This window comes from Ammospiza nelsoni, chromosome 8 (genome assembly GCF_027579445.1).
Source record: "Ammospiza nelsoni isolate bAmmNel1 chromosome 8, bAmmNel1.pri, whole genome shotgun sequence".
Classification (NCBI taxonomy): domain Eukaryota; kingdom Metazoa; phylum Chordata; class Aves; order Passeriformes; family Passerellidae; genus Ammospiza; species Ammospiza nelsoni.
Genome location: NC_080640.1, coordinates 14,605,268 through 14,618,334, shown reverse-complemented (window position 1 = coordinate 14,618,334; position 13,067 = coordinate 14,605,268). Strand labels below are relative to the sequence as shown.

Below are 13,067 nucleotides of genomic sequence, written 5' to 3'. Positions count from 1 at the left end.
ACATCTTCTATTATTAATTGTGTGAAGAGTCTTACTTGCAATGATTTTTCTTGCACTTCAAAGTATAAAAAGCTCTTCTTGCCTTATAACAAAAGCACTTGGTACCATCATTTTCTGCAAATCTGGGCATATCTCCCACTAACTGGAGTGCCTGGAGCACAAGAGCAGCTGAGATGGGTCAAAACTCTTAAGAAGCAGCTAGGACTCAGTCTTGTCTTTAGTCATGGTCACTACACATACTTTGCAAATGGCGCCACTTGAGAGTTATTATTCTTGCAATACATACTCCCAGCTTTCATGTGTCTAGCGTTTAGAGACATCCTGAGTTTGAGGTTGCATCACTATAATTGTGCTTTATAGCTTTGGTGTGTTTTCTTTCATCACTGTGTTATTTACTTTATGAACTCATTAAAAAATTTACAATTACTAAGTGCAGTAATGATGAGTTCCAAAGTTAAATTACATGTTGTGAGAAACAGAGTCTCTTTTGTCCATTTTGGGTCTTCTGAAGACAATTTTATCAGGCCTCCCTGAAGGTCCCTGAAATATTTATTACTACTCCTCTTGTCATTTTCTTCTCAAATCAGTCCTATGGACACTGCAATCTGTTAGCTCCTCACACATAACACTCCTGTATTCAGAACTTCCTCAAGCTCCTTTTTTTATAAGAACCAACGCAAAAAGATTAATTTACCTCTTTTTCTCTCATACTTATTTATTTTTTGTGCACATGAGATGCCTGCATTCATTAATCCTTGCCATCCTTCCCACATCTCCAGCAGATGTGCTGCCTTGTCACCATTCCCAGCTGGGTCATATAGTACTGTTATTATACTTTTTGTCTGTTGGTATGGAATTTCAGTCCACAGGGATGGTGCATAACTAATGGACAAATTTTAAAGACATGCCACTTTTGTTACTTCATATATTATGTACACATCGCTGACATGATCCATTGCTATTATGGCAATACTTCCATGCATACAGTATTTCACACAGATGACAGAGGCCTACTAATCAAAATAAAATCCATTCTAAGGATGAAAACCCACTGTAAATCCATTTGCACATATCCTGTTAACATCAGTAAATTATGCAAAGAAGTAATTATTTTATGGCCTTTGGTACAGAAACAGACATAATTGCTTTCTTGGAGTAATTTAAAGCTTCTCTCTACTACCAAAGTAATGCGGGGTCCCACTTCGTAGCGTGGGACATTAGTTTGCTTTTTGCAGCCTCTGATGCAGAAGGAAACATTTTATACGGGTTGAAAGGGACTGCACAAATTAATGAAAGGGAAAAAGGAAAAAAACCCGTGAAGTCCATCGAGGATTACTAAACAGAGAGATCTGATGTCTGCTTCAGAAAGGCCCTGAGCTGCAAGCAGCCAGAGACGCTGAGAGGGAAATCTCCTATATGCTTGCCCTGCCTGACACTGTTCTGGGCATCTGCTTTCTCTGGGCAGTGTGGGACAGCAGCTGGGAAACCCTGATCTGACCTAATGCAGCTGCCCCCATGCCCATGGATTTAGTGACAACCTCAAAATAAGGCCAACCAGTTTCTAAAACATACAGAGTTGTATAAAATATGACTTCAAATCCTACTAGCAGGTATGATCTAAAGTGTGTTTTTGTGGGACTCTAAGTGGTGGTTATATAGTTACTTTGAGTTTGCAAATACATATGATTTACTTGCATATTTTTGCATCTTTCCATCCCAGGCTTGCTTCCACAGACTTCCATTGTCCTCTGACTTTTTCCAGGAACATGATGCTTTCACAGTTGTAGAAAAAGAATTCACTGTTGGGTTAATGCCAGATGGAGCTTGGAAAGTCCTGAGTCTTAAACATCTGCTCTTTTAAAGTAAAATTGGATATATTTTCAGCTTAATGAGCTGAAAGATAGATTTGTGATAGATTTGTAGTATCTATCACAATATGAAAATCCAGAGTGTGTCCAATGAGCAGGTGCTGGAATTCAATATTTTGATTCCAAATCCCCATCGGAATAGAGGGAAAATACCTTAATAAGATGAAAAGATACCTGTGAGAGACGATGAAGAACATCAAAACTGTTACCTTACTCTAAATTTATAACTGAGAATATCAAAGGGTTACATAAATATAAATTTAATCTTACAAAAGCTAATGAACATGATTATAGCTGTTCTGCAGATGGGTGGAAGGCTTGTGCTGTGAGTGGGACGCATGTTAAAAATCCCAGCTGTTGCTTCTGTATTTCACATGAGACACTGAAAGCTTGTAAAAAACTAAGTCTGTTTTAGCTTCAGTGTGTATGTGTATTTACTTTTCCTAACCTAAGGGTTATGTGACAGTTCAGTGCTCATTTTGTGGAAACCTGTGGCTGCAGCAGAAGGAAGAATTCAAAAATAATTTTCAGAGAGGAAAGTAACTTCTTAGAGTTTAATTAATTTAGGTTTCCAGCTTATGGGTAAAGAAAAGGATTGGATTCAAGAAGGGATATGTAATGTCTCTTAATGATATCTGATATGTCACTTGTGTATACGTCTATTTATTTGTGTAAACATTCATTCATTTGATTCAGAACTTCTTTAGACAAACATATGGCTCATCATATCTACTTACAGTTCTGTGCTTGACTTAATGAATTCACGCAGATTTGATTCTCTCTTTGAGCAAATAACTTATGATGTTTTTAAGAAATGGCACATCTGCACTGGAGATCTGAAAATCACATAACAGGATACAAATTTACACCAGGAGTGCAGCTGAAGGACTTGGTCCAAAACCTGACTTAAGTGTTAGCCACAGAAATACATCCTTATAAGCTTTCTTTCGTGGCTTTTTTTTTCCAAATTCATTTGATATTTCTGTTACCTGATGGAGAAAGGTACAGTCTTTCCCAAATAGTTAAGCAATTGCTGTGCAAACATAATATTCTTTGTAGCTACTTGTCTGCAGCACACAAGTGCCAGCTACAAAATAAGTTTAATTTAGCTGACAAGAATCCACTCCAGATCACTATAACATATTTAAACAAAGCAGTTTTAAAACACACAGAACAAAACATAGTTCTGTTTAGTGCCCCATACACATATTTTGAATTATTTTTATACATACAAAGAAATTTCTCAGTTGCGCTGGAAAACGTTACTTTAAACAAACACCAAAAAACCCCCAGGAGTGCTGTCCCAGAAATACTTCACTTGATATTTCAGTCATGTATAAGAAAGTTCAGGATTTCATGTATTACTGTTCTGTTTGTGTCGTGCTGCCTGGTTTGTGGCTGAGCCTCAGAGGACAGAACCATTCATGGCTCTCCAGCATCCATGGATGGCAGGGCATTGGGTGCCACCCAACAACAGAATGGCAAAGTGTCTGCACCTTACAGCCTCCAGAAGGTGACATCAACTTTCTGCTAGATTGGTGTTACACAATATGTTAGAAAGGAGACAACAATAGATTCACTTAATAAATTATCTCTTCATAGAACTCTGCAGAGTTCTATCAATCGTTTTAAAATGTATAATCCTGGTGACTGGCAGAAACTGAAGGGAAGCGCCATAAAAACTCCATGTAAGAAGCTGCAGCAAAACATGGTGCTGATTCACCTTAGCAATTAAGAGAACTAACTTTAGCTCCAGATGACATTATTTGCTGATCTAAACAAATAAGGAGAAATTTCCCCTGAACATCTATACCATAGGTCCACTCCCATTATGCCCAGGAGCCAGGACATCTGTTTGAGTTTAGTTTGAGGAAGCTGATGGAAAATTTGCCTCTCTTTTTTCTTGTGAAGGTAAAATAAACAAGGATCCCTATAGGTGTTTGTAACCCATGTCATCCCAGGGCACTTTCTCCCTCTGCACGTTGCTGTGTCTCTGCTGTAGTGCTGTGCTGCTCCCACTGTGTGCTTGGCTCTCTGCATGTTCTGCTTGCACTCCCTTGCTTCCCAGGCAAGGAAGGGAGTCCGGTTCAGAGCACCATCCTCTCCAGCCTTGAATTTTTCCAAGGATGGAGCACCCACCACCTCTCTGGGCAACCTGTGCCAGTGTTTCACCACCCTTCTCATAAAAAAATTTCTTCCTTTTATCTAGTCTGGATCTACCCTCTTTTAGATTAAAACCATTATCCTTGGTCCTATTTCAGGTCCTGCTAAAAATTCCATCCCTGTCTTTTTTACAAAACTCTTATAGTTATTGGAAGGAAATATCTAGATATTATCTAGGAAGAAAGATTTAAGGTAAAGCTTTGCTCCTCTGTCTTCATGTGACTCAGTACATTGAAGCTCAGATTTTAGTCATCTCCAAGGAAGACAGGCCAGAAAAGGAGCTCCTCTGTGCTGCAGGATAATTGCTCCCAGGAAGGAAGGACAGAGCAGAGACAGGTTGGAACATTTCTTTTGCGTCTGCTGCTGTTGTTCAAATAAACATAAACAGAAAAAATAACAACAAGAGGAAGTAAAAAAAAATGAAAAACTCCTACAAACTTTTCTCCCCCTGGGGAGGCACTGAGTGTACAAACAACATAAGACAGAGGTGGGCATGCTGGATTTTTCACACCCCCCCCCTCATTGTGGCTCACAAAGGATCTTCTTAAGCTATGATCCCAAGCATGGTATAGGAACCCATACAGAAAATAACAGAGGATAAACAGCTTCCTGCCTGTATAACTGCATTTCACTGCCAATTTTGTACTGGATAGTTATACACAGATGCTGCAAGAATTTGGCCCCAAAACCAGTTTTTGTTAACAACTGAAGAATTAGATCAACTTCTGCACTGTGCCATAAAATGAACAATGACAGTTGTAATACTGTATCTTACAGATTCTTCCATGTGTTCATTATTTTTTGAGCGATGAATGTAAATATTAAAATGCTGTGATATTTTTAAACTTGGCTTTAGAATACTGGAGTGGCTCTGTGGGAAAATAATTTGTCCCTGGCTGTGCAACAATCACTTTCCACCAGTCAAAGCTCTGGCTACAATCTGCTTCTAATTAATCAGGAAGACAAGACAGGGCGAGTCTTGTACTGAGACAATATCAGACATAGTGGACTGACTAAAGCATGCCAGATGAGGATGTGTTTAGTGCTCTAAAAGGAACAATCTAATTATCAGCAAAGTGCTTGAGTCTTAAATTCTTCTGAAATAAGAATGCACATTAAAACATCGCAAATTATCTGGATACAGTGAAACTATGTAATATAAAACAGTGATGTCTAGGCCAAACCTGAATATTTAGAACTTCAACATAAAATTTCTAACTCTTCCAGAAGCCCTGCAGAGTACAGGAAATTCAAAAATGTTGACACTCTAACACCTTTTTCAAAGCTAGATATTTGACAATTCACCTTCAATAATTCTTAGAGCTGACAAGAGTGAAAATCATTTTTACAATGTATGGAATAAAATATATAAGGCTCCAAAGTATAATGAAAATAAAGAATTTTTTTTAAAAAATAGCTTGTGAAAGCCATTTCTATTTTTTAGCCAGCAGTAGTTCTTAGTTGCTGAATAGAGCTCTCTCTTGCAAGGCTTACTGACACAGATGGTTCATCTAAAGTAAGGGGAAGCATTCATCTACCAGCTATGTGCAGGGGCAGATCATAAGAGAGAAAAATGGTTTACTTTAGAAAATGGGAGTAATGGAAAGTCTGTCCATGTTCACTTTCATTTTGCTCTTGTTCCTTTTATTTCTGATGTAAGGAGCATTGTAGTGAGTGCTGTGTGTCATTGCTCTTTGGGATGCTGGAAATAGAATAGGAATTGTTCCAGCAACAGAGCTTAGAAATTATAGTGAGTGTGTTTGTGAAAGAGGAGTTATGTCTGTTTATTATTCTGTCTTCTTTTGAAGAAGAACAGAGCTGTCCTATAATCTCTTAAAGTTAAAATATTTTCAGGCTCTTTCCAGAAAAGTATTTCTGATTTTATTGTAAATATGAGGTCCAGGGTACTGTTTCTGTACTTAAAACAAAATAATGGTCTGTTATTTCTAGATGGAGAAAGTAGTGGAATAACCTGTAGTCTTGTTTAATTTCTGTCTCTGCTATAATTCAGCAGTGTCAGACAAAGCAATATTCTGAGTGCATGGGTTTAGCTGAGTGGCTGATATTACATTGCAGATTAAAATCACAGATGACAGGAAGACTTACAGGTTGCTCTGTGTACCAGCAACAGTCAGAGACTTCAGCTGACTTTTACATATTAAGCAGTTCTTGTGCGTGGGTGGGCTTTGTGGGCAGAAACTCTCCCAGGGCTGAGATCTCACTTGATAATCTGGCTCCGGATATAAAAACGTTAGCCATTGGAAACTTAATCCAGCAAGGGACTTTTAATTTTCTTCCTAGCCTTCCATCTGTGAAGCACATACCCTTTTCCTCCCATCCCTCATGGTCTCACTTCTTATCAGCACAATTCACAAAACAGATTTGTTGCATACTTGTTTTGCAAGATTCCCATAATTAACGTGAGCACATGAACAATAAATATCTTAATTAGGCCACTCAGATCTGTTTAAAGTTTTGGTCTGCATTAATTTCCCATTTTGCTGCACTCTGACCAGAATTAGTCTCTATTTTCTTTTGGGAAAGGAATTTTTGTGGAAATCCTCATTGGATTGCAAGACAGTTTTATGCTGTGAGATTTTACTACTTGTCCCTCCACCTCTGGTGCAAGGTACCTAGTCCTCACTGGACCTATAAAAGTGTGAAGAACTGTAATAGTAATTCAGAGGGGAAAAGTACTTGTGTCTGAACAAGGCAAGTAAAGGCATAATAAAGTCTGCTGAGGCTGGACTAAATAACATGAGTCATTTCTCAGCAGGGACTCTGTGGTGAACGCTGAGAATGGAGATGCTCAGGCCAAGAGAACTTGTTGAAAATACCTGGGCTCAGAACTGTTGCAGCGCAAACCTTTAGTGAATATTTAAAAAATAGCAAGACAAAGCAGCAGCATCAAGCAATGCACACCAAGGGAGCAGAATGATGACTGATAAGTGTCCTCAGCAGGCATTCTCAGCTGTGGTACTGGAGGTCCATGGAAACACTTTGGTCACCTGGGGCTGGATTTTTGGTTTTCAGCTTCTAAAGTCAATTAAATAGAATAAAAATGGGAGGAAGTGTGGCCCTGTTGCTCTGATTCTCCAGCTGCCAGCACAGCCAGCAGGGACAGGAGGGAGCAGACAGGTCACACCAGGCTGTGTCAGACAGCCCTGTGCCAAGGGGGATGCAGGACCTCTGGCTTTGGTCTCCAACATTCTGGGGCAGGGACAGAGCTGGATGTGTTCGCTACCTTTGTAAAGCTTGCCTGTTTCAAAAACTAATGGTATCAAGTGACAAGATCCCATAGCAAAACAAAATATTTATGCCACTTACATTTTATACACAATTCCTACAAATAGTTTTTATGGCTGTTGTAATTAAATACAAATATAATAAATATTTTCCTTGAAATTATATTTTTTTAAATTCAGAACTGCATGTCCTTCTGATGTATGTGCAATAAAATTAATTAATATTGACTGTAAACTTTGTATTGAAGATAAAGTAAAAAAAAAAAACACAAATAATGCAGGACAATTTATGCTTTTGTATTTGATGGAGAGATGGTGCAGTAAAACAGGTGCCTATCTGAATAATTAATGACACCAATAACAAGGAAACAACAGCTCCACAGAATCCTGCCAAATAAAAATAACATAGAACTCTAAATCTGTACAAGAAGTTCACTGTGAAAAAACATTTGCTGTGCTTTCTACAGGAATTGAACTGAGCACCTACAGCTTGAACTTCAGTTATGTGGACACCCAGTCCTGAAACAGCACCAACAGACAGTGCACAAGGGTGGGTGCTTTATATTTATGGATAATCACATAAGTGACTTTGTCTGTTTTGTTAAGAGAATAGAATTGAGGAAGAAAAACATATGAGGATAGACTGCACATGAAGAAATTTTGGGTTATTCTTATCTTTATCATGCATTTTCTGTGGGCCTCAAGGCACAGATAAACTTCAGCAGCTCTGCTGTGACTGCCCAGTAACAAATACAAGGTTACTTGAGATAGTGGAAATATTTTAAGGAGAGAAACTCCATGACATCTTCTTTCCACCCACATTAACTATACTCCTGTGTAAGCTAATTTGTGGAAAATTATAGTTGCCAAGTGCTGGGTAAATTTTCCCCAGATTTATGGATTTAAAGTCAGATCTCAACATTAAAACAAATTTATAAAAGTCCTTGAAATTAACCTTATCTTTAAAATGTATCAGTGGTATCTTAAAAACAAAGTGGTTCTGTACATTCATTAGGCTGTACTGGTATGAGTACTCTATGTATGATAATCTGTTTATGTAAATAAAAAAGAGGTTTCATAGCTTATTTTTATTCTGTCCTTTAAAGTAGAGATAAAAGTGATCATTTTAGGGATTCTGAATTCACTCACTGAGGCCCAAGAACATCCTGTGATGTGTTATCATTGCCTTTCTTGAAAATGGGAAAACCTATAGTAGATTCTGCTATCTTCTCAATAAAGTTTCGGACCAAACATGGTGGTGATTCAGTAATGCAAAAAGAAAAGAACATGTCTGCAATTATTCTGTAATGAATCCATCATGAGCATTATAAGCTAAAATCTCACTTTTCAGCGTGAACCAATTGTACCTGCTACGAAAGGCCACACACACCCTGCAAGTTGGTGTTTAAGCACACTGCAAATAGTACTTTTGGTCTGCATGTGAAACAGTCCACTAAAGGAGAAGTGACATGATACCTCAAGCCTTTTTTATGTGCACACAGCAGTGAATCACTTGGAGACTGAGCTCTGAGCTAGATCCCTTCAAGCCTCTGTAAGCAGCGACCGTGTGCTGTGTGCAGAGCACCCACTGTGGGCAGGAAAGCTGGACAGCAATACCCTGTGAAAACCCACAGACCCTGGGGTAGACCCGTTGAACTAAATGGCATCACAAACATGATTAATACCCACTCCACCTAAAGCCATCAAGACACTGCTCATTTAATAAAACCAGGAGAGACAATTCCACTGAACTCTCAAGTTCTTATTTTTGATTATGGCAAGATACTAAAATATTTTGGGAGTCTCTGAATTATTTCATGAGCATCATATATCTATGAAACACACTACAATTAGATGTTCATGTCTAATTGCAAAAGAGAGAATGTGTTAAGCCTATGGATGTGCAGACTCTGAAATGGGTGCCTTAACTCACATCCCTTCACCTTTTGATGCAAGGCTACCTGGATTTTCCAATCCATCAGCAAACATCACTGCATTGTTGCTCATCCTTTTCCAGTTCCAAAGGCTAAATCCAAAGAATTAATGTGAAACTTTGCCTTAATGATATTTCTGCCAGCCTGAGCAGGTCCAAGAAATTGAAAGATTTCATATGTTCCAAGCTCAAGCAGGCAGGAATAGACACTTCCTCTAAATGCTCAGTTATAAAGCTTTTGCTTTATATTCAGTTATATGTGCAGAGTTGCATATATAACTTGCTAGACCCTTGCTACTTCCAAGGGTCTATCAAAATTGAAAAAAATGCCTCACAGGTTTGATTTCCTCAGTGAGTTAATTAGTATTTGGAGACTAACAGACATTTAGCTGTGGAACACGGTATTGGGATAAAAACCAGCTATTTTTTTTGGTACATAGGCAAAGAATGACAGAACCTGAGTACACAAGAATGGTAAGTAGTATTTCAACCACTACTCATAAAATTGGGTAAAAGACAGACAATAGAAGAGTTTCAGAACCAGTGGGATGGGTAGCACTCACTCTCAACGTCAACAGATTCACGTGCCATAATGAAAAAGTGATAAACCCAGGTCTATGAAGGTTTCTGTTGAGAACATTTCACATTCAGTGGTGCATTTGGGGAATTAATTCAGAGCAAGCCATGCATGGAAGTCTTCAGGGCATGCAGAATAATTTACAGTAGGGTTGTCCTCAGTCTCTGCACATGGGCAAAAATGGTGCTAAGCCCATCTTCCTCAGTTGTGTTTAGATGCAATTAGTAATTAATCCTCATGCCTAGTCTTGTTTTACAAACCTAGCTACTATGAAAATAGATTTCAGCTCAGGAAAATGTTTGCTACTCTCACTCCCGACTGCCATCATTTCTAACAAAATACGCAAATTACAAGTAGTGGAAAAACATATCTCCCTATATACTGAAGGATGTTCAAATTTATGTTCTCAAATCACTGTTATCCATCTGGAAAACAATTAAAATCTGATCCGCCCATCAGACATATTTAGTAACATCTGTTTGTTGCAGACATTTCAGATCTTAAGACGTTTAGGCAAGAGTTTGCTCACACACATTAACACACTCCTTTCCCATTGGTTAATTTGCCTGGAAGCTTGAGAGTGACAAAACTTCAATTGAAGTCAAACAAAAATTTTTCATTACCTCCACTGGAAAATTAATCAGGTACTTGGTCTGCAAATAGCATGGATCTAGACATAATCAGTCATATTTTTCTTCAAATTGCTATTTACCATGTCCTGTGACTAACTTTCAAATTACTTGAGAAACAATATTTGAAAAGGTTGTGATATAATAAGGCACACTATTGACATTTTTCTGCAATGTTATTGAGCTCAGTGGTTTTCAATTAAGAGTATGATCTACACCAGCTCAGTAAATGCACTGAATCACATACATTAGGAGATTATTTAAGTAAAATGCAGTGAATACCCCATAGAAAGGGTCCTCTTATCACCAAAATGGAGAAATATTTGCATGTGGGCAGAAAGTACATTTTAAACTCACATTACTGTTCATCTTCAAATAAAGAATCTAAGCACAGGAAGGTGTGAAGCAGGACCAAAAACCTTTTAGCTAACATCTGAGAAAAGGCCTATGGAAAGATATTGCAGGGATACTTGTGGTCTGGGACTGAATTGCATAGTCTCCTTCTTCCCTTGAAATTTTGTCTAACTGGATAAAGCAAAGAAGCAGGGGGATAACGCAAAATGATGATTAAGAAGTATAGAGCCAAAACATATATATAGATATATATGGACACACAAGTATGTGTGTATATATATATATATATATATATATACACACACCCATATGAGCAGTACTTTAGAAAGAAGAAAAACAGATCTGAACTTTTAGGTGGAAAACCTGTATTTTGTTTATTTGTGTTGGAGCTTTCTGTGTTACTTGTCTGGCAGACAACTCACAACTGTAAGTCTCGGGGAAAGCCTGAAAGAAAGATGGATGCTGTGGGGATTTCAGTCTTACTGATTTATCATTTTTGTTATGCTGCTTGGTCAGAGGCTCATGCGTTATTTTTTCCAAATGACAAGCTGCAAAAGCAGGTAATATTTTTCTCCAAGTTTCAATATTGACGGTTTAATACTTTTTGTTGTTAATGATTCAATTGACAGTATTAAAACATAAATAAACCCCTACTAACAACAAACAACTATGGATTGCATGCAATTGATCCCATTTGCTAAGTTCCATTTTGGAGATGGCTGCATGTTACACTGCAGCTAACTGGTCAGGGAGAGGGCTGCGCTCAACAACAAGCTCATCTTTCCACAGGCCTTTTCTCAGATGTTAGCTACAAGGCTTCAGGTCCTGCTTCACACCTGATTACAGAAATTATTGTAAAAAATCATCCTTTATTCTAATGGTTCATTTTCCAAAGCATCCAAGTGACATGCAACTCGTATATCAAGGTTGAGGAAAGGGACAGAAAGGAACTGTAGATTGGTAGCCAATGCATAAATGTAATGAAAAGTCTTTTTGCCATTTGTGCAAAGATTAAATATAGCTCAATAATCTTAATTCTGTAGAGTCTCAAACAGTGATAACAGCTGAATGGCTTCTTTTCAAACTCTTTAAATTTTAACTCTATGCTTCCAGAGGCATTATCAGAATTAAATACTGGTTTTATTAGCAAGCTAAACCACAAGGTAGCACTTTACTTCTTTAACCTGGCAATAGACTCAGGCTCAGTTCTCTCAGTGGCAGGATTTCAGGAACATTTGCATGTGGGCAGAAATTACATTTTAAACTCGCATTACTGTTCATCTTCAAATCTAAGCACAGGAATCAGCCTTCAATCCTCTACTAAGACAAAATTCCCCAAAGTGCATCACATAGAGCTTTTTAAGCCTTTGAAAAGTCAGTGTTAAAAACATATACCTTAAAAAGATCTCAAATGTGAAAAAATGACATGTGTATTGTTAAATACAGGACTGTTGGAAAGTTTTATAGACAAAATAACTTACGGATGAAGAAATCCCCAAAACAATCCCATGAATAGCTGAAATCTCTGGGTCAGTGTAGAGCAGGATTTTGCAAACCTTCATTCAGTCATTTATTCCCTATCCTCCAGCTGTGATAATTCTGAAAAGGATTGAATTCACATGGTGCTGAATAGTTCTCTGTCCTATAGAAATGTCTGTGGGTCATCTGAAGCAATACAATTACAGTCATTGCAGTGAGGAAATAACTTTGTGGTTCTTTATGAACACAAATGAACTTTAACTGTAAAATATGCATTGCATTTTTTTGTTGTCATTGAAGAAAAGAAAATCAGCTTTTACAAATGCTTGCTATGAATCCAGACCCAGCTGCTGCTTTTAGTTTCATTTTCCTTAATTTAAAAAATCTGAGATGAATCCCCACAGACTTTACCATCAAGGGGTAAAAGGTGCATAATCAGTCATATACCCTTTGCTTTAGTTTTATTGCAGAAATCCATCCTGATTTTTTTTTTAACATATATGGTAGTCTGAAGTCTATTCAGGATTTCTGTATTTTTCTTGCTTATGTTTTCTTCAGAGGTCCAAAATTGCCCTGGTAAGCCCTGGTGCTGTCTATTCAAGGAAGCAGGAGACATTCTAGCTGTTGTGTTGATGTCCCACCTGCAGTAACGTGATTGTCCCTCAGAAGCAGGTCATTAAAAATTGGTTGAAAAGTAGAATCCAGGAAATACACACACTAGTGGTCCTTTTTTTTTAATGTCAGATCATTGCAAATCATTGGAGGCAAGTTGGCTTAGCAACAGCTTTCAGAGCCTGGCTCTTTATGAATAGTAAAAAT

At 37.9% G+C, this 13,067-nt stretch overlaps 1 long non-coding RNA gene across 1 annotated transcript; it reads right to left on the bottom strand.

Annotated features, from left to right (window-relative positions):
• Window positions 1–355: 355 nt before the first annotated feature.
• On the bottom strand, window positions 356–12,288 carry LOC132076365 (uncharacterized). Its single transcript, XR_009418895.1, has 3 exons — window positions 12,251–12,288; window positions 2,606–2,704; window positions 356–2,042 (listed from the first exon to the last, which is right to left on the bottom strand). It is a non-coding gene; the product is annotated as an uncharacterized LOC132076365 (long non-coding RNA).
• Between the last annotated feature and the right edge of the window lie 779 nt (window positions 12,289–13,067).